The following is a 23,062-nucleotide window of genomic DNA, read 5'->3' on the forward strand; positions in this document are numbered from 1 at the left end:
TTCTTCTATATCACCCTTTTTGCCTGATAAGAAGAGTGTGGAGAACCCAAAAACTTGCACACCCTTTGTATTAGTTGGTTGATCCTTACTGGCTACAGATTTTTTTTTTTTCATTTTCCCACCATGGATCAAATTGTCTGTGATTGCCTTTTACAAACTGAGTTTATACATGCTGTACTTTCTAATGATTGAATTCCGCTAAACATGTAAAAATGCTGGATCAACTCTGTTATTCACTCCCTTGCCCTATCTCCAAAAGTGATCAATACTGGAATGAAATTTCTCTTGTGTTGTTAACAGGAGCTATCACAGCAAAATGTATTTCCCTCTGTACATCCTGCATAAAGTTTCACTTGTTAAATATTGTTTATTTCAATCTGATTCTGAAGGTACAGAAGTAGGCCAAGAAAATTGTAACTTGAGTCCTTGGGCAACACAACTGCATTCATATATGTTCCATGAAGAGACAAAAAAATAAAATTGTCACAGCTGTGAAATGTACACTATCTAGCATACTCCCCTATGCAATGCCACAAACAATGATTCCATGGAATCATTGGTAGTGACTCCATTTCTTTATTTCTCCCCTTTCTGCAAATATGTTGGATTGCAATTCTCATTATCCTCTTTTGAAATGCTGGGTGGAAATAATTGAAACTGAAATTCACTATATTCGCAGGGCATTAGATTAGCAAAGACTATGCTGGATCACTGAGACAAGTTGTGACTATTTGCTTTAGTTTAATTAGTTTATTTCTTTACTTATGTATTTATTCTGTTGCTGGAACTCATCAATACTCCAGCAGGATACTCTTCAGTTTAAAATGCAGAAATAATAAAGTAACAAAATGGCTCAGCCCTGTGTGGTCTCCCCAGAGCCTCATAAGGCTGTGTAGAGGCCTTGCAAGGCTTTGGGGAGGACCTAGGGAAGCCGCATGTGGCCTTGTGAAGGGCTTGCGAAGGACCAGCAGCTGCCTCGTCCAGGCACACCTCAGCAGCAGCAGGACAAAGAAGATGGCGAAGGTCAGCTGGGGTTGGTGGGGGGCGGCAGGGATAGGCAGTGGAGTGCAGGGCAGCCAAAAGGGCAGAGATGGGGGAGATAGGTGGTGTTGGGAGTTGAAGTGGAGACAAGAGCAGCAGAGCAGGAGAAGCATGAGGTCCTCACCTAACAACTGTACGGTCCTCATCTAATGACCACAGCTGGGACTACCGGAACTGCTGTCGCTAAGTGATGCAGTTATGTGATGTTTTGCCTAATGACTGCTTCACTTAGTGACAGAAATTCTGGTCCCAATTAGGGTCATTAAGCGAGAACTATCTGTATTAGTAATATCAATTTGATTTCTGTGTGCTCCATGTATGTAAGTGTTGTCCATGTATATAGGTGTTATTTTAGTTGTTTGAAGAATGTTATTAGCAATTAAGAAATCAGTGGATTGGCACACACTAATTAAGTTGTTCTGCTTCATTTCTGTTCGCTCAGCTGTACAATCCAACTACATTTTCTTCGCTGTCTCCAACTTTGGCATTCCAGTCTCCAACTACAAGCAGCACATTTTGCTTGCGTGTTCTGTGGATTACCAAAATACCCTTCTTTCTCATTATTCCATTTCCCTTGATATTCTATGATTTGTATTTGTTAAATAGTCAAGCCTTTCACATTTCAAGCGGATGACAATAATATTTGAAAAGCTACTGAATTTCAGCACAGCACTGCTTCATATTCAAGGTGAATGTGGATGTGACTGACTTAATGAGTCTTCTGCCTTTAACCTAATGTGATTGATTAAAAAGGAAAAAATGGTAGTGCTGCCTTATTTATTGGTAAAATTGTTCAAAGCTGCTGTTTAATTGCCAGAGAACGGGTATCCTCCTAACTCTGTAGTATCAATTCATTCATATAAGCAAGCATACAGTATCCAGTAGGTGGCATCCACTGTTCATACTTTTATTGGACTGTTCCCATCATGAAGTTCAGATTTTTATACAATCTGCATGACTTTACATTTACTATTCAGTTGCCTTTTGAAGTGTGTTGGAACTTACTTAGTATTATTTACTTCTGATTCCAATTATGAATCAGTTAAAAAAAGTCCAAGTTCTAATGCAGATTGCTGAAAACCGGGACTGCTCATTGCCCAGCGTTGTGACTTTCTGCTTTTCCTCCTTTAGCCAGTTACTTGACCATAAGGAGATTCATCCATTTAATCCAAGTCTGTTAAATTAGGAGCCTTGGATTATTCATTTTGATTAAAAGGCCTATTAGTTCATTCTTTGCCCTTCTCAGAGGACTGTAAAAGATTAGAAAAGTAAGACTTAGCTTTACAGATGCCATTTTAATTCTTCACCTCAGCATTTATTTTTCCATATAAATGATGTTTTCAACATAATGTTTTCCAGCAATAATCCCAGAATGGTTACACCAACTGATTTGTCATTTCATGCTTCCTTTAAAAAAATCAGATGTTATGTTGGTTATTCTAATTTTTATTTAATTTTATAAATTGCATGTATGTTAAGAGGTTAGAAGTTTCACATTTGACTTTTTTCTTCAGAGTCTTAGATATATGCCATCTGAATTTTTAAGTCATTAATTAAATCTCAAACTTCATTTCCATTCTGCATGATGCAATTACCAAAACATTCTTCCTGAGGCATAGGCTTTTGGTCAACACTTAATCTTTTGAAAGTGAACACACACAATTGACTGCTCTGCAAATTCCTGATCCTTCAGGAATCATTCATTTCTTTTATCATCAAATATTACAATCACATTCCTGACTATTTTTCAGCTTCAGATATATTTAAATGTCACTGCCCTCCCTCCCTCCCTTCCTCAGGGTGGAATTGTTTGGGGGGCTTGTTTGATTTGTTTTTTTAACTGGGGCAAAATATATGCTTTTTGTGACAGTATTCTTGACATTTTCTGTTTCTTGAGTTCTGTTTATTACTCAGCCATATTAGAGTATCTTTACTGATATGTGGTTTGTATTCTGCCTAAATCTCTGTCATTGTAGCTGTAAAGAACATCTAGTCATTGGGAAAAGATCTTCCCCTCTTAATTCTCTTTCAGCTTACAAACCCTTTAGGATTGTCTAGGAAACTTATTTCTCTATTTCTTACATTTGATATTATTGTGGACACAGTTACCAGTTCAAGACTTGCATCAAACATTATCCTTAGTTTGGCAGTATTATGTGTTTTTTTTAGACCAAATATACTGTCCCAGGGTTTCAAGTTCTCCTGAACTTTTCTTCAGGCTACTGGCAGTTGTTGTAGGCAGGATACTGAAACCACCGAATGTGCATTAAGTTATTTAGGCATAACTGAGTCAGTCTTGACTCTTGATGACTATGTGGTCAAATGTCCACTATCCCATCTGAACACAATAGTAACTATTTAGGAACAGTCTTAGAATGTGGGATAAGTCTTATTTAATAACACTTGAATTCTACTACTCTACTAGGAATTATGTAGGTTCAGATTCTGCACTTAGGACTGTCCCAAGTGGTCAGAGGAACACCGGTTGAACTCTGACTTTTGAGAATTAAAGTTCAGCTACTGTATTTCCCAGATAAGTATTCATGTTTTCAGTTCTTTTCATTATCAAAACTGGAGATTGATTTTAGTTCAGATACTATGTTTTACTGTTGTAGTTATAATCTTTAATAAAATTGCTAACCCCCCCCCCAAAGGTACTATGCTAACCCCCCCCAAAGGTACTATGTTTAAAAAAAAACAGTGAAAACCAGATTTTGTAGATTTCCAAACAGCTGAAGGGAATTACCTTCAAACTATGAAGTCCCTATTTCAGAAGTCATGAAATCCTCTTCCTCCAATTTAGGAATTTGTTTTTGAACAGTTGAATTCTTCAGCATATACAGAAATGAAAAATGGTCATGTTGGCTGATGGGAAGAATGATAGTAAGATGATATCCTTTATTATGCAAACCAAAATGCTGGATAATAATGAGCAACTGTTCAAATTTCCTAGAACTTTTAAGCAGGCTAGATGCCTGTATCCTTGGTCTATTCAGGCTAAAGCCAAAGGTCATCTCACCCTGGTGATAACCGTGGTTACCTCTTCCATGAAGCCATTAGTGGACAGCTAGGACCACTGAATGGAGCAGAACACAGGAAAAGATGCGCACAGAAAAAGAATATTATCTAAAATAGCATTAATGAGCATCTTAGAGAAATATAGGTTATTGATCTTACATACTTAGCCCACCAAAGCATAAAGAATTACACACTTAGACAAAGTAGGTTCAAAAGTAAGTAAAAAGAGTCTTACTGATTTATTTGGTCCAGTTACATCCTTTCAGAAGAAAAATGATGATTTTTGTTCCTCTTTCTTTTCCCTAAATTGAACTGACCCTCAGTCCTCATTGCTGCTGAAGGCTGCATGGAGAAAGAGGGAACCTCCTGACTCTAGGCCCAGTCATGTGGCCCAGAGATGGAAAGAGCAGCTGCATGGTGCTTCATTCCCAGATGGAGAAGAAGGGAGAAGAAGGAGGAAGTGAGGACAAGGAATGTGGGATGGACAACAAACAGCTTCCTCCAGAAGCACACAGAGAATTCACATTCTAGAGCGAACTCATCCACATGCTAATGAGGCATGCTGATTTGCTGGGACCTCCAACATTCCATTTATTATTTATTCTATTTAGTAATTCATTCTTTTGTCAGATCCTTAACATGCATTTATCTAGTCAGTGTAGGATTGGTTGCTGTTGCACACTATAAAAACATCCATTTATTTCTCTACCTCATTCATTTCTTTTTTCATCTCAGGACCAGCCTTTGAGTTTTGACTAGGGAGGAATAGGCTGTTCCCAGAACTAAATTATTCCATCTATAATGCTGTGGAGCTCTTTTTGGAAATGTTCTATGGGATTCTAATATGCAGAGCACTACCGTCCCAGGACAGCCTTTCCTTTTCTGTTCCCTCAGTAGTTTATATGATCTTTTCCCAGCCTTGTGTCATTTAACATCAGCTTGGGGAAGAGTAATTTAATGCAGTAAGAAGGTTATCACAAGGTTTCTAATATGCCCATGTGCCTACTTCCATATGTTTTTATTGTATCAAGCGCTCTGGATTCCCCACGTTCTTTGATTGTCTGCCTTTTAGAGCAGGATTAGACACTAAGTATGCCACATGATCTACTATCTCAAGGTGTGTGTGTGTGTGTTTTACAAATAGCCTGCAAGGGGGTTGGAGGGATTAACTGGATCATGATCCCAATATATGGAGTTACTCTTCTTCCCCATTTTCTTCTATAAGTTACCAGAGAAGCAATTTCCTACACGATATAGGGGAAGTAAAATAAAAATGATTCATAAAAGTATCAATATCCTCTCTCCTCTCTACACCAACTCTTTCTGTGTACTAATGTTTATATAACAACTCTTTCTGTACTATTTTTTTAAAATAAGAGAAAACCAGGACAGATGGGCAAAGTATTACTTAGTCCTGGACTAAGATAAACATATACATACATTGGAGAGGACAGGATATTCTCATATGTACTTTTTTCTACACTGGCCCAATCTTTTTTCTTCAGACTTAAGATAAAACATGTAGAATATATAGTTATCAACCATACTGGAAAATACGAAAAAGTACCATTTAACACTTCTTTAACAGAATGATATCAATTCTAAAAAAAATTGTATGAACTTAAGATTTATGGATGAACATTATATTGTTAATTTTAGTGCTTTTCTCTGTATTTTGTTTATCCAATTAACAGCACAACAAGGCTTTCAAAATGACTTGATGCCCTGTGGCAGTGCCAGGTGAAGCAGGAGGAGCTCCGGGAACCACACCAAAGCGTCAGCAGGATCCCACATGTGACTTAATACCACTCTTAGCTGTCTCCCTCCTTAATTCCAGAGTCTTATTTGTTCCGTAACATATTTGGTATTGGGAAGTGTGGAGTTGTATGCATGTTTTCAAACTTTCTAGGGAACTCTGGGGGCCCCATTGGACTGAAATATGGAGAAGTCATACCTTCTGGACATTTTCCAAACTGCATCATGTCCTTGTAAGATCACTGCTAAGTTGCACTCTATGTCCATGACAAGAGGATCATACAGGGCACACGTTGCATGTATATGACGCTCTGCCCAGCTATGCTCCACTTCACTGCTGTATGTAGTCCACGAACATCAAGCATCTCCTTTCTCCTAGAAACATACACCAGAATTGTTTTTTGGTTACGATATTATGCAAAACACAATATGTGGATGAATTAATTGACACAAAGCTCTTCCTCAACTGAGGAAATTGAAGGAGGTTGAGTAAGAAGTAGAAACTGATTCCCAGGGTAGGGTGGTCTCCTTTAGTAGTGGTCCTTCTGTAGTTACTACAAAACAAAATGAACATGAAAGGGCGGTGGTGTTAGGGTTTTTTTTTGGGGGGGGGTGTCAGATCCTACATTCATTCCTTTGAAGGGAAACTCCCAATAAAATAATGGAAATTTTCCCTGCCAAAGGATAGGACTTCCAGATTTTAGTAATCCTTGCCTGTATCTCACTGTATAGCAATACAAATTGTCAATAGATCTGGTGCCTCTACAAGTTGTACATCTGTAAAAGAACTCTCACACACTCATGTAAAAATGTAAGGAATAATTATATTTCTAAAAATCCCCTTCACATCAAAAGCATTCCATAATTGGGGGATTAATTGTAAGCTCTGCTAGCATTTGGCAGGTTAGAAGAAAGCGCTATGAAGTAAATAACATGGGATTTTATAGGATAGAAAAGAAGAAGAAAGACGTTCCCTTGAACTGAGTTGTTTTTTCCCCCCTGTATGTTCTGTAGCCTTTCTTCACATTTCCTCTAATTGGGGTGGGGTGGGGGAGAGAAGAAGGATTTCCTGCGCCTCCTTTCCCTCTGATGAAGGCCCTGATTCTGAGCCATATGGGAATCAGCTCGTCCCTTGGAAGAGATCCAAGGCTGCCAAATTCTGCAGTACTTTGCTGGATTCCACTCAGTGTCAGATTTAGACTTACTGGGGCCCTAAGTTATATAAAGCCTGGAGGCCCCTTGTTAAAAAGTTACCCCAGAAGGTCTCACTAAGTTATGTACCAAAACAGGACTTTGGGTCACCACAAAAAAATTGAAAACAGATATATGCCTTTTAATTATTTAATAGCAAGGTATTTAAAGTGAAAAATTATTTTCAAATGAATGCATTTACTGATTACGTATTTATCCTTTGGCTGACTTGATCTCTCTCATAGATTAAAATATAATATACCCTGGAAACAATACTTAAATGCAATTTAAAAAAAAATTAAGATACATTAATATACATACAAAATGCTGACAAAATAAGTAATCAGGATCACTTTTATTAATATAAGTAATAATGAACTGGTTTGCAAAATCAGAAGACTGATATTCTGAAATTTTGTGAGGCCCTGCAGATTGTGAGACCCTAAGCTAGTGTTTCTCAACCTTGGCAACTTTAAGACATGTGGACTTCAACTCCCAGAATTCCCCTGCTGGCTGGGGAATTCTGGGAGTTGAAGTCCACATGTCTTAAAGTTGCAAGGGCTGAGAACCACTGCCCTAAGCTGTAGTTTGATTAGTTTATGCCTAAATCTGGCACTGATTCCACTGGGTTTTCTCTGAAAAGGCTTCTGAGCACATCCACATGAGCCTAAGCTCAACGCATTTTCTAGACTTTTCCTCAAATTATCATAAAAATTTGTCCAGTTATTTTTTTTACAATATCATTTATTTTAATATCATTAGCCTATTGAGATTTTTTTTCCATTCTATGTATGCAACAGGTGTGGGGACCCTGTGGTGCTCTAACTGTTGGAAAATGGAAATACCTCCTTGAATTGAATACTCCTGTAACACTGGATGTTTTTTCAACCTCACTGTCTAGCCAACAGCACATGGTCTCCCATCCAAGTCATAATAACCTTGGATGTTATGATTTAGATTGTTGAACTGGTGTTTTAACACTGCCCAGAGCCACTGCTGTGAGGTGGCTGGCCATATAAATAATATAAATAATATAAATACATAAATAAATAATTATTTCCATAATTCCTTTCTTTGGCTATGCTGTTTGGAAATAATGGGGCAGGGAGGTCCTGCAAGATCTACAGAGCCAAAGGTTTTTCACCTGTGTTCCATAACAACCTAACAAAACAAAACCATCTGTGGTAGCCATTGGCATATTATGCAAATGAAAAAGCAAGCACAGATGATACAATAGATACTGTAAAGAAATATAATTCATTTACTAAAAGTATAACTTTTTACTAAGTATAATTTTCTTTATAGTAAAGAAATATGTATGTATGTATCTGTGTGTGTGTGTGTGTGTGTAATTAAGAATTCAGAAGGCTTTTGGAATGGAGAATAACTAAGATGGGCTCTAACCTTAAGTCAACCCTGAAAGGAAACACAATACACTAACTCAGAATGTAAAATCAATATAGCCTATATCCACCTATATCCACGACTGCTACAGGGCTCATATTCTCTAGATCAGTGTTTCTCCACCTTGGCGACTTTAAGATGTCTCGATTTCAACTCCCAGAATTCCTCAGCCAGCATGCTGGCTGGGGAATTCTGGCAGTTAAAGGCCACATCTCTTAAAGTTGCCAAGGTGGAGAAACACTGCGGTAGATGGTAAGTGACTGTAATGACGTATACCATCTTCTAGCTTCACTGAGCCACCCGCCATTACTATGGCAATAATCTTGTTGTTATTAATAGTTGGCACTCTGCAGAGGCATCTGTGGGGAGCCTAAGTGGGGCAAATGATGAAAGGAGCATGATGTGGTGACTTCTGCCCATTTTACATTCCTAGTGACATTGCACACATACCCATCTGTGCTCATAGAACAGATGGACCTTGTGTTGCAACAGCATAACGTTAATTTCGTTGCTTTTCACGAAAGCGTTGCACCCTGCAGACACCTCCTATTGCTACAATAGCTGGATGACTCTAAAGAAGGCTTTAAGTCCCTAGTTGTGGTCCTGCCTGTGAAAGAAAGAGGGCATCTGCCAGATTTTTATGGGACAGATACACTATTCTGCCAGTACCGTGACAGAAGGAAAGTCCTAGAGCTCCTGAAATATTACAGAGAAGCTCAGACATGAAGCTCTTTCCAGAGCTTGTGTTTTCTGTTATTCTCGCCCTGATCCAAGGAAGCACAATTTGCTGTAAAAAGTAATTTGAAAAAAGAAAGCTGCTTTTTACTTAGGGAGAGGCAGAGTGGCTGAATCAGCCTTTGCAATGATAACCTTCAAATTGTTGGGCATCTGTAGGAATGAAGTGGGGCTTCCCCAATGGAATAAAAATATTAATCCCCACCCACCCCCCGGCCAAATTCTCCCCCATCCCTCCTAGGCATGCACAGGCTGCAGCCCCGCTCAGGGTATTAAGGCCAGGGCTTTTCGCAAGTGGCTGCTCTTTTGAAGGGAAGAGTTCTGGCTGGCTGGCTGTGGCCACGCTGCACCCTGGGCTTAGTCGGCACCCTGGTGCCCTCCAGCTCTCCACTTCATGCCTTTGAGCCCCTTGGGGGTTCCCCCTCTCAGGCCTGTGGTTCTTTCTTCTCTCTGCAGACAGGGAGGGCTGGGTGTCTGTATTTAATTACAGCCTGAAAGAGCACCATTTAAAAGAGAAACGCAAGGCATTTCATTATCATTAACACATTTAGGAATGCCTCCCAGCAAATTGTAACTACAAAGCTTGGCCATTTGATTTATTCTCTTCCCCCCACTTTTTTTTAATGCAGGAGATGTTTATCTAATTTTTTTTTTAATCAAGGAAGTAAAAAGTTTGCACTTGGTTTACCCAAGTGATTCTCCACTGCAAAAAAACTGGATCCTTGCTCTCTTTTGGCATGGATCTTTTCTATTAATTTACTTTGCCAATGAATGATTTCTCTGCGCTGCCTCCCTGCCAATCCCATGTTATCTGGGCAAGTCACGTTTGTCAACACACTGACTTGCTTGGATTGCAAAACCTATGGGCTTTGGGCAAGTGATTCTACCAGGTTATGACCACAAATTTATATAAGTAGTTTATTCACTGTTGCCAAAATTGCCATCCTTTCTTCAATCTTGAAAAAATAACACTATTTAACTATAACCCTATGAAGCTGTATTTATTGTAGGCCTCATAGAATTCAGTGACAATTTCTCTAAGGGGCTGTCCTTCCACAGTCTGATGGACTCCAGAATTAATATTGCCCTATATCCATGACTCATACAGGATTCACATTCTTTATCTTTAGCAACGAGTAAGCCAAATATTGTTACCTTGACCACATATCCAAAACATAGGAGCAACATATCTGTCCTGTTCAGACTAAGCACCAGACAGGTTCTCAAAGAATATTCTTTATTAAATAACTATTTACAATAATTAAGTCCTTGATATGCAAGACTGGGTGAAGCAAGCCCAACTGGGCTGACTGGGTCTGACTGGAACACAAAGGCTGGAGGCAACAGTTCTCAAACTGGAACAGTACTGGAATGACACTGACGCTGAATCTCTGACTCACTGGATCTGGGATCAGGACTATGAACAACAGGGATGAACTGAAGACTTGGAGCAGGACTCAAACTCAGATCAAGGTAAGACTTGGCTGGGGTTTCTAGACTAGGCTGGGTACTCTGAACTGAAGGCTGGAAGACAAGGCTTGAAACTGGAGCAAGGCTGGACTTGGCTGGAATTCCCAGACTAGACCAGATTCTCTGGAATGGAGGCTTGGAGCAAGGCTTGGAACTTGGAACTAGGCTGGACTCAGCTGGAAGCCCTGGACTAGGCTGGATTCTCCAAGACTGGAGACTTGGAGCAAGGCTTGGGGACTGGAACTCGGCTGGACTCGGCTGGAAGCCCCGGACTAAGCTGGCAACCAGATCCTGAACATGATAGGCGTGAAATTCCTGGACGCAACAGAACATGTGAAGCACGGGTGCTCAGGACTGAAGGCAAATGGCGGCGTTGGAACATCAAGCCTTGCCCACACTGCTGAGTAGATTGCAGAGTTTCATGGCTGGAAGCAAGGCAAAGGCTCCTGGGCATGGCTGATGCTGATTCCTTGCTGGCAGCAGGCGCAGGATTCAGTTCATCTTCGGAGTGGAGCTTGAACGCTGGTTCCTCTTTGGCCACAGATGCTGACTCCGATACCGGTAAGGACTCTTCTCATGAAGTTGCAGGCTTAGAGGATTGGTTGTCTCCGGCAGCTCGCTCTCTGCGCGGCTGCCTTTGGCGCGCTTGGAGTCTCCTATAGCCAATCGGGCTGCCTTCTCCTTCACGTGCTTTTCAGCCCATCTCTGGCGCATGCTGATTGGTGTATTCAAATCTTCCTCCGGATCTTGCCCAATCAGTGTTGTGGATTCTTCCGCTCTGCTGAGTCATGCTGGAGTTTTGTTTCTCTGACTCCAGCCTAGCAGGGCCGCAACTAGGGGGGGGGGCAAGCGGGGCATGTGCCCCCGGCGCCGTGCTGGGGAGGCGCCAAAATGAGCACTGGGGGGGGGGGTGTGCCAAAATGGGCCCCGAATCCATGTTTGCCCTGGGTGACAGAGACCCTAGTTGTGGGCCTGCAGCCTGGTAAGTTTCCAATTCCTCCTCTGACTCGGAAATAGTTTTACTTTCCGAGTCAGAGGCAAGCTTGGTTCTGACAATATCCTCATGCAACTCTTTGTAAATTCTTAGTGTTTAGGCAGGACCAGTCTAATCTGAATGATGATTCTATTACAATTGGTGCCATTTTATCTAGGTAAAGCCATTCCCACTCATACCACAAACTAAATTCTTGCTTTCAACCAAGAAGCATCTTTTCTTGGCAGACAGGCTATGTTTCTTAGCCTTTGCTTCCAAAATAGGTACAATTAAGTTAGCTTCCTGCACTATGTCCAAAAAAACAGATGCCAACGTCAGCAGTGTTACTGCATGATTAGTCATCTCCGTGTGGCAGTGTGCATTGTGTCATTGACTGTAATACTGTTGTATGAACTATTCTAGGAGACTACACCATAGCTCTCATGGCTTCCATGGATATTTCCACAGTTGACCATTCTAGAATTCTGATAAACCTGTTAGTTCTGTTATCTCCTTCTGACCTGCACAATTCATTCTAGATGAAATAATGCATGTAAGAGACCATTCTACGTCCCAGGAAAGACATCTCAGAAATTCACTGCAGACATCATAATAACGTTTTTATTACTGGATTTGTCAACAAACCAAACCAATCAACCAGACCAGACTAGATCTTTATTAATTAATTAAATGTATAGGCCACCTGACTCCTAAATTACTTGGGGCAATTTACAGCTAAAAAAACAACATATGAAAAGAATACAAATAACCAGAAGAGCAAAATACAAAACCAAAACCAAAATATATCAGGAAAAAATAAAACAAAGCAAAACAAAACAAAAGTGGGGCTTCACAATCACCCCATCCCTCAGGCCTGGGAGAACAACCGGGTCTTCAGTGGTTTCCTATATGACATAAGGGTGGGAACTACACAAACCTTGGGGCTGGGGAGCAGATCATTCCAGAGGGCAGGAATTGCAACAGAATAGGTACATTTCCTGGATCCTACAAGATGATGTTCTTTAATCTATCCACCCACCCACCCAATTTGTCCCCACCCATCTCCTCCCATTGGGGGACTCTGGGCGGTTAATTGACGGGACCTGGAGTACACTCACTGTGCTGGACCAACCAGATGGGCAGAGACAATTAGAGTCAAGTAGTCCCTCAGATAGTCAGGCCCAATGCCATGAAGAACTTTAAAGGAGCTGAGAGTCCAAGTGACATGGACAATCTGGAATGAATTATGTGTAAATGTGATTGTCATAAAAAAATGAAATAAACAGTCCAATCTGTTGGATCCAATTTGTGGATCCAGTGAGATCCACAAATATGAAAAATGCAAAACATGGCAAGTGTAACTCCCCCTCCCCTTCATTAGGGCTAGGGAGAGACATCATATGAATGAAATGTGTGTCTATGGGGAGCACTGAATTTTGCAGCCAACATTCTAATGATGTCTACATTCACCTTTCACAGGTCAAATGTGGACACTTTCTGTCCACATGTCTTTAAGGGTGTTCCTTAACAGAGTTAATGTTCCAGTGAAGACTACTTCCCCCCCACAACCCCCACTCATTTATTTTTAATAGAAGCATGGCTACCAAAAGCTGAATCTGTGAAGATTTTTTAAAGCAAGAGATATATACATGGGGAAACTTTTCATTTCTTTGCAATACTCTACCAAGTGAGGAATAAAAGCAGAAGAATATAGCAAACCTGAAAAGTCATTGGTCCTTCATTTACCATAATTGTTTCTTAACACTTTGAACAATGTCACATCTCCATCTGCGAACCATTCCCAATGTATTTTAGGCACAACCTGTGTCTTCCCCACACTGTTTTGACTTGCAGATCAGAAATACATTTGGCAGGATGCTGTCTAAACGCTGACAGAAGCCACCTTCAGCTGATCATTGCTCAGCCTGAGCAAGCCAATAGCAGAGCGTAAAGAATGCCAGCCAGTCATCACTGAGTCTCTCTGCTTCAAACTTGTCATTTACTGAGTTTACTGCTTGCCTCTCTGAGAGAGCACCACAAATTGATAATGATTTGTTTCCCCTCTCTTCATCAAAATAAATGAAAGTAAAAGCAAGTCAGTTTTTAGCCCTGGCCCCATAAGCAATCCATGAATTTATCCACATGTATTTGTGTACACTTTCCTGCTGGTTCATCCTAAGGATCTGGCATGGGGTGGGAATGGGGTTGTTCATATATGAGAAGACAGAGGAGCAAGAGCTGAACTGATTGTGTTTATTCAGATCAGCTGGGAATCAGCTCTGACCTGAAACAAAAAGGGCTTAACATATTGCAAAGAGCAATATTCCCCATTGCACAAGGAGATTTAACTTTTGGTAAATACCAACCATGTGGTCTTCAAACAACCAAAACAATGCCTCTATACATGGACATCGCTGGATGAAGTATATTGAAATCATGGAGAAAATCTTTCTATGTGGTCGCTAGGAGTCAGAAACGACTTGATGGTACATAATCAAATATCAACATTTTCAGGGGGTGGGGTGGGGTGCAATTTCAAAGGAATATTAATTTTTGAAACTATGAGCAAATGCACTGAGAAGCCTGAAAAACCTTCTTCTCTCTATTGTGCCAGGGCAGCATTACAGGTAGGAAACCCAATAAGCAGGAAAACAAATGAGAGCTTCATGTTCACGGGATTTCATTTGAGAGTCTTCACTTGAGCTGGGCTATATGAAATGGAATAAGGAAGTTGGGAGGGGCAGATCCCCTGACTAACCAGGAAGAAAATATCCCATCCTATCATCCCTTCAAGGTAGGCCAGACTAGGAAACCAAAGTTATGAATGTTAATACTATTTTCATTATAAGGTTACAATAACAGAACCTTGCAATTCTGAATACGCTTCCCTACTCCCTCCCTTTATCTTTGTGAGAACTAGGAGAGGTCCAGTCTGAGATGCTTTCTCAAATTACATTTCCTGCCTGGACTCAGATTTATTTTATCTGACAGTTGTCTTGGTTGTGGCTCTTCCTCCTGTTCCTGAAGGTTATTCCTTCTTCCCATTAGAAATCCACACAAAGAGAGGATGACTTTGAGTTTCATTCCTAGTAGAAGTCTGAGAGAGGGGGCTGGTTTTGTGAGGAACCAGAGGTTTTAGGTGTTTGTGATGGATCAGTGGTAGTTTGCCCTTCATTCATATAATCATCAGGGGTATGTGTAGCAACAGAAATTCAGTAGCTCATCATATAATACAGCTCTTTGTAATAGGCAGAGATTCTAAAAATTAAGTAGGTGAAGTTTTCCCCTTATCTCTTGAATTTGGAATATTCAGCCAAGAAAAAAGGATAGCAGTCCTAATTTTTTTAGATAGCTGATAGCATTTATTTAACCCTATTAATTTTTAATTCTAAAAATAATCATATGGTCTTGATTTTCTCTAAGGAAAAAAAGTCCTGCTTGTTCTGAATTTCTTAAATGCCAGCTTTTATAAACTTTTATAATAATTAATAATTATAATTAATTTTCAGCTGTTCTGAAGAGAAAAAAAGAGGGAAGGCTAGATTACTACTAATTATATGGGAATGTTGGCCATACTTAGATGGAGAAATTGATAACTGGTTACTTAACCAGCAAATGATGAACAGAAGTTTGTATACTGAAAAAACAAACACAATCTGGGATCAAAATCTCTCTAGTAGAACAGAAGAGTTAAACAACCTATTGTCATTCCTCTTCACCTATAAATTCTGTAAGGCATCAAACAGCAGGGAAAGAGTAAATAAAGGCACTTGCAGTGAACACCATGTTTTACATTCTCACATATATAATATAGCTAGTGTTTTGCTTTACTAAAATTCTTTGTGTCCCTGCTGTTAAGTGAACTTCCAATTATTATAGTCAGAACCCCTCAATTCCAACACCCACTCCTAGAATTGAGTCCCGCATGCTACATGGAGTGCCAATTCAAGGGGACTAAGAGATCTATCAGGATCAGGCCCCGAAAAAACCGTGCTGCATGCATCACCCTATGTACATCAAAAGCTCACTAAAGCCATTGTTTTCTACTTCCTTTCTAGGATGTGTCTGGAACTGTGAAATCTCTTTTAATATCGCCCGTGGGGGCGGGGGAAGGGAATGCTCCAGGTAATGACATTCCGTCTCCAAAGTTTAAAGGAAAAAAACACCTTTTGGAACGAAGTTATCTCAAAGTCACATTTCAGCCTCCGGAGATGTGTCCCTGAGCCCACTCTGACACTTATCAGCCATCATCTCTTCAGTGGGGCAGCAGCAGCAGCCCTCCCCTCTCATTCCTTCTTAATTGGTGTGAAATTGGAGCAAGTTCTCAGGTGATAATGTGTTTGCATTTGCTGCTTCACTGAGCCGCCCTAGACACCCTATCCCAGCCAGCTTCATTAAACCTTTGGATTTCCACCCCCAACCCCCACCCCTGTCATCCCCTTTGCTCCTAACTGTGAGCTTCATACTTTATTTTCTGAGTTCCAGATGTGCAGCATGAAATAGGAGTGGGGAAGGTAGCAGGTTCATAACTGCTGATGACCAGTAAGATTCTAGCCAACAACTTTTAAAAGGGGAAAAATAGATTTTATTTAAGATAAAGATAAACCTGTGCCTGGATATATTTGGTAAAGCTTCAAATGGTTTGCAGGATTCTCTAGCTTGCAAGGGAACATTTAATGTTCTTTAATTTATTCTCTCTCTCTCTCTTTCTCTCTCTCCTCTTATTAATATCCAATCATGCCCATTCTTTAAAGAATTGAATTTCAAACAGTTTGGAATAATAACATTCTTTGACATACCAAAGATTTAAAAGGTTGAGGGAAAGTACTTCAGAAAACATCACTATAGTGGAAAAAAATAATAAATAGTAAGTGCTATTTAAAAAAAAAAGAACTCTTTTTTTGAAGTAAAAATATGATGGATCCTAGGATTTACATTTTATATTTATATGTACAATTAGTTCCCCAAAGACACTCCTTGATTACTAAGCAGTCCAAATTAAAAATATCATTGCAGTCAGAGCACTTTTTTTGTTAAAGTTATAAACACAGATAGATAAGGGAACTTGTATATTGGACTAATATACATTGAACTCATCTTTGCATGTTCTCACCTGTAAGGGTATTATTTCAGTCCCTGGAAGGTCAAACTTCATAGGTGAGTACTTATTTATTTATGAAATTTCTATCACCGCCCATCTCCCCCTCAAGGAGGGACTCTGGGCGGTTTACAATAAAAATAAAATTTAAAATTCAGTACAAACTATAAATAATACATTAAATATAAATATAAATACAAGTAAAAATATAAAATGCAATAAAATCCAGATGGCAGTAAGGTTCTACTTAGGGGCATTCTAAGGTGCTAGCCATCTCCAAAAATGACTATTCCCCTCCCTGCCCCAGGCTCACTGACAGAACCAGGTCTTCAGTTTTTTACTGAAAAATGTTTTTCAGTTTTTTTTCAGTTTTTTTTTTTTACTTTTGCCTTCTTAACCTCCTGGTGGGGCTGGAAATTATGGGAGCAGAAATGTAACACATCTGGAAGGTATCATATCAGGGCAGACACTTTCATATCTTCCCATGGCACGCTACTGCTTCCTATTCTACATTAAATAGCCTGCACAAAGAGTAAAAGGGAGGCTTGAAGTTGCTTCTGGAGCCACATATAGCATTCGAATAAACTAACTCTAATGAGAAAAAAGTAGGGTTTTGGAAAGTGTACTGCATATTACCAGACCACTGAGTAAGAATTCTCACATAACCCACTTTAGCAGTTTCATAAATACAGATCTAAGATATTTGCTATTGTACTAGAACACTAAGTTTTGGGGAAAGACGAATCTACTATCAAACCCCCCCCCCATCCATTTGGAGAATTAGAATCTCATTTTATTACCAAGAAAACAAGCTGGGTACCTTTACTGTTTCAAAGGTAAAACTAGAATAATCTTCTAATATAATCCATAAAAAGGATTACGGTACCTATTGCTAAAAGTACTTGTTCTCTTTCATATCTCTAAATATCTCTGAAACGGATATTTGGAAAACACCACATTCCTGTATTTTTCAAACCCACCAACACACTGAGACAGAGGCTTGTACACACTAAAGATCCAACACCAAAACATAAGAGGAGCAACGTAGTATATGCAATCCAGTGCAGGGAGGAGTGTTCTGAGCTCTACACTGGAGAAACTAAACAGCCGTTGCACAAGAGGATGGCCCAACACAGGAGGGGCAACACCACAGGACCAGAATCAGCAGTTTACCTTCATCTAAATGAAAAAGGACACTCATTTGAGGACAACGATGTTCACATGTATTGATTACTGCCATTATTTATGATTTTATTGAATTTTAAATTGTTTTTATTGTGAACCGCCCAGGGTCCCCCATGTGGTGATAAAAATATGATTGATAAACAAACAAACAAACAAACAAACAAATAAAGGTGGTTTGAGAGAGGGGTTAAGGAATCCATGCATGCCAAAGTTGAAAATCCTTCCCTCAGTAGAGGTGGAGGCCGGAGACACAACTTGTCCCCCATTTTTCATGCTGCTCTTTCATTAGTCCCCAGGAAGATTAAGACCACTTTACAAGTTCACCAGGAAGGCCACACTTAACGATCCACTTGGGGAGGAGCAAGGGATTTTAGGAGTAAGACATCCCAAAGACAATCCCCACCTCCTTTGCCCAATTAACAAGCCATTCAGGTGTAGGGACTATGCAGCCACCCTGGAAGACATATGAGGGGTCCCCTTACCAACCTTTGCCGAGACTGAAGAAGCTGCTTGGACAAGAAGCGAAACATTTCAACCAAAAAGAAAGAAATCCAGTTGCCATGACTCAACCTACAGATAATTACACCTGGATGACTGAGAATCTTCATCGACTTGTTCTTTTACAGTATATTCTATAGTATTTGCAAGCTGTCTGCATTACTTTAAAAGGGAATGCTGTTTTAGTCATTAAAAACACTTTGCACAATTGTATGCTGCTTTCAGGAGACATACAACAATGCTAAATAAGTAACTGAAAATATAATTTGATTGATTTAACATATACACAGTATATCCCATTATTTTATTTTTTAAAAAATAGTTATAAGCTGAACAGGTTTGTAATAATTATAAATGTGTAAGATAAACCCAGGATAAAATAGAATGGAAATCCATAAAAAGATAAATATTAGGGGGAATTAATGGGTGGAGAAGACTTTAAAGTAATCAAAAATGCATCAGTTTAGGGGTCTGACATTCCACAACCTTAGTATGCCATCTTAAGGCTTGTCTGTACTGCCCAGTTGCCAGAATAGGCAGACAACTGTTCCTGAAGGGCAGAAATGGATGATGCCCTTTATTAATCCCTCACTCAAACCAACCTCAAGGCACATTTTTCTGCAAGGTTTCTGAAGTACATTTTTCCCTATTACATCATCAATGCTCCTGACCATTTGGGATAGTGAGTTCCGTTTGCTGCAGGTGACTTCCACCAGTTTCTTGGCTACTTTGCGGAGGATGGGCCACCCCTTCAACTGAGCCAGTGCTTATCAAGTACTGTAATAGTTTCTATAGCTTCCTTACCAACATTGGTGAAATAGCATAGTGGTTATAATGTTTGCTTAGCATAGTCAAGGTTGTTGACTGAATCCTGGCAGGATTTAAATATAAATAAATAAATAAATACACACACACACACACACACACATTTTTATTTTCTTAAGTAGCTAGCTTTCTCCCAGGCCTTTAAAAAAAAAAAGTCCACAGTTGCACTATTTTACCATTTTTACCAGTCATCGATCTCATGTGTGCTTTAACACTTACTGATATACTGAATGTATGGAAACTCATGACATCTGACTTTTGCTCAGACAGTGCATTTTTAGAGACTCTGCAGAGGTAGATGAAACATATATTTTAATTAATATATGATGGAAATTTTATTTAAGGATAGACATTTGCATGTCCACAAATTCTACTGATAGAATATTTGGGCATTTCATTCCACAAATTTTAGGAATACCATTAATACTAGTATGATATAAATTCCAGCTAGTGTTTTCTTTCTCTGATGAAAGAAAGAAAGAAGAAAATTCACTACTAAACATCGCATATGAACATCAGTAAATTATGTGTTTTTTTAAAAAATAAACCTACATGAGGGATGTTCCCTTTAAAACACTTGCTTCATAGAAATGACATGTAGTGAATCTAAATGGTATCAATTTTTTCTATGGACTAAAAAAACTTTAAAAGAATTCACAAGATCAGAATATTTCCCAGCTAATGCAAACTATAAAGTAAATATGATTTTATCCCTAGTGGATAGAAAACATAAGGATTATTGTCTCACCAGTGCTGAATAAAACACTAGAAATGTGACTATATTAAAACCTAGGGCATAATCCTAGAGAAATGTATCTAACGTTTTGGCTATGTACACATGACCCATTAAGACAAAGAAAAGGATTGTTAAGGATACACCCACCACCATCTTACGATTTCCTCCAACATGCAGGCTTGTTAATTAAAGGCTTGTGTAGCACTTAGTATGCCATCGGAATCCAAAGGACCTGCTACTATGTATTTTTAGAACCAGAAATGTCAAACATTATAACAGACGCATTGCTATGCTATAGAGTGGCTTCCTCTAGCCTGATTTGATAGACCAAAGATTTCTCAGCAGTTAGGATCCGGGGCATTCACAGAGACAGTAAAAAAAAAATCAAGATGGTGGCCACAACGACGTGATCAAAACCCCACCTCTTTTTAAATCTGCCATGTTGTATCTGTTCTCTCTGGCTAGAGCAGATTTAAAAGCTCAGTAAGAACTATTCCTTTAAGGATTAGAATCCTGGTGGCTCCCTTGCTAGGCCAACCCGATAAAGGAGTTAAGCGGAGTTTTTTGTTGGCGGCTTTGTTGTTTAACCTTAGTGATTTTTTAATTCTTATCTGGCCTACCATATGTCCTTTGCTAACGTTTCTTTTCAGAGAATGTTACTCAAAAGCCTTTTAGATTATACTGATGAAAAATTCTAGATAAACTATTGTAGAACCAGCCCTGTGATCTGACAATAATAGGAAGCAGTACGGTTGGGTTTTGGATTGTCAAAAGCTTGAATATGCCCTGCTTCTGGCTAGCAGAAAATTACAGTTCTGTATAATGAGGTTAAAGGACTGTCCAAAGGGTATTCAAGTCCCAATCTAAGATGAGGTCTCCAGGAGAGGCAGCGCTGGAGTCATCAGAAGTTCAGACACAAAGAGCAGAAGATCACAGCTATTTTAAAAGCAGTGCTTTGCCACAAACTGCAGGCTTTTATGCTGCAGCCTACTGGTCTTAAGTATTTCAATGGCTACAAGAGCTGTCCAGTAATAAGACTTTCCTAGACCAGTTCTTGCCAGGCAGACCCTTTGATCGTAGACCCTCTTGAACATCTGAATTAGGTTGCTGGGGTATCATTTTATGCTTCAGCGAAAGGAGCCATGTTCTGCTGGGCCTGCCGAGGAGATCCTGATGTTCCCTTCTCTGCCAGCCTGGGCTATCGGGTTCCTGAGGCTTTACTTCAGCTTCAGGGCATGACTCACCTATAGGGTTCATGACACTGCAGTTACCTGGGATTGTGTTTAAAAATCAGGAATGGGGAAGAAGCATGTGCAAGCTGTGGCCCAATCCTCTGTAAAAAAAAAAAAATCAGTGGAGTCTTAACCTTTCTCCACCATCCCAGATGATAAATGGATTAATTTCGGAATTATAGAAAGGAGGGCTTTCCTTTTTGTTTTAGCTGGAGCTGCAGACTGGGTCTTTTCTGACATAATAGTATATTTTTGAGGAAAGCTTCGGTTCTTCCAAAGGTTAGTCTTTTCATGATATTAAAAACTCACACTGTGGTGCTTATAATTAAAGCATTGGTTTTAAATTCTGCTGTTCTTTTTGGTTAAGAATAATTGTTCAAATAGTATTGAAGAACCTGAAGATTTACTTCAGATGAGCTTGGTGAGCATTTTGCATTACATTGGGGATCGTTTCTCATTTGTTGCCTGGAGGTTAAGATGTGGCCCATCTGGGAACTATCAAAGTACCTACAAGATACAGATTTCAGACTAGGCTGGCAGCAGTTTCAAACTGTAAATCAAATGTCCTTTATAAGAACTTACCCATCTAGTTTAAGCAGATTCCAAGACACTTTTATCTATCAAATCTATCTGTTGAGTACAGCTTTGACTAGATGCCAGCTAAATCTCCTTCCTTTGAGTGACTTGTTAGAATGTTATGCCAATCTGTCAAGGATTTCAGTTTCCCAGTCTAGCCTACAGACTGGTATTTCCTGGTGCTCTCTCATCCAAGTACTAACCAGGTCTGATCCTGTCTAGCTTTTCAAGATCAGCTAAGGTCATTACAGACTAAAACTGAGCCCATAATAATGATAGCAGCTGGCAGCTGCATATTCTTCCCTGCTTATAGATTTACAGAATTGAATGAGTTGAACCCTTCTTCATTGAAGAAATCCAAATTAAAGCTGCCCTGACAAATACCTAAGCAGCCTCTATTGGAAGACATCTAGGGAAGGGAACCCGGTCAGCTCTTCAGATAACTGGTTCCACTGTCCAAATGCTCTTAACCATTAGGAAGTTTTCTGTAGGAATCTATTAGTCATTTCCAAACATATAAGCTCTGATGATGAAAAAGGGTGAAATGTGTTTCACAATGGAAATTCCAGACTTTTCTTTTTGCACCCCAACATCAGATACATATACATAAATCACATGGTTTGCATAGTGATGCTTGTTTTTGTCAGTTCCTCTACCCTGCTCCCCCACAGATGCCTATGTTTATGAGAACTCTGGAATTCAGAGTTCAAATATCCTATTTAATTAATCCTTGGCTAAGGGAACACAAATAATATTAAGTATATTTCTTATGATTTAAGATGGGACTAACTGAAGAAAAGATTTTTATTCATGTTTATTGGACTGCCCAGAGAATGTTTCAAAAAGATAAGCTATCATTGTTATAACAGTCAATTTGGTGTAGTTGTTCAGGGCACCAGGCTAGAAACCAGGAGACTGTGAGTTCTAGTCCTGCCTTAGGCACAAAGCCAGCTGTGCAACCTTAGGCCAGTCACTCTCTCTCAGCCCTAGGAAGGAGGCAATGGCAAACCACTTCTGAAAAGCCTGCCAAGAAAATTGCAGGGACTTGTCCAGGCTGTCTCCAAGAATCAGACACAATTGAACGGATTAAAAAAAAAGATTTTTAAAGGGAGTTTTCCCTAACTTTCCAATGGAAATTCCTGCCTTGTAACAAGATTGTTCTGTGTCCTGCTCCTGGAATCATAAAGAACTAGACAATAGAGAATAGTTCATTTCACTTTGGAACTAGCACTGTAATATTCTTGATTTTTGTTATTCCAAGAAATCAACTACCTATACTTATATTAGTAGAGGCTAAAGCCCACTCTTCCTGATCATACCTTTGG

This window comes from Candoia aspera, chromosome 4 (genome assembly GCF_035149785.1).
Source record: "Candoia aspera isolate rCanAsp1 chromosome 4, rCanAsp1.hap2, whole genome shotgun sequence".
NCBI classification, from domain to species: Eukaryota; Metazoa; Chordata; class Lepidosauria; order Squamata; family Boidae; genus Candoia; species Candoia aspera.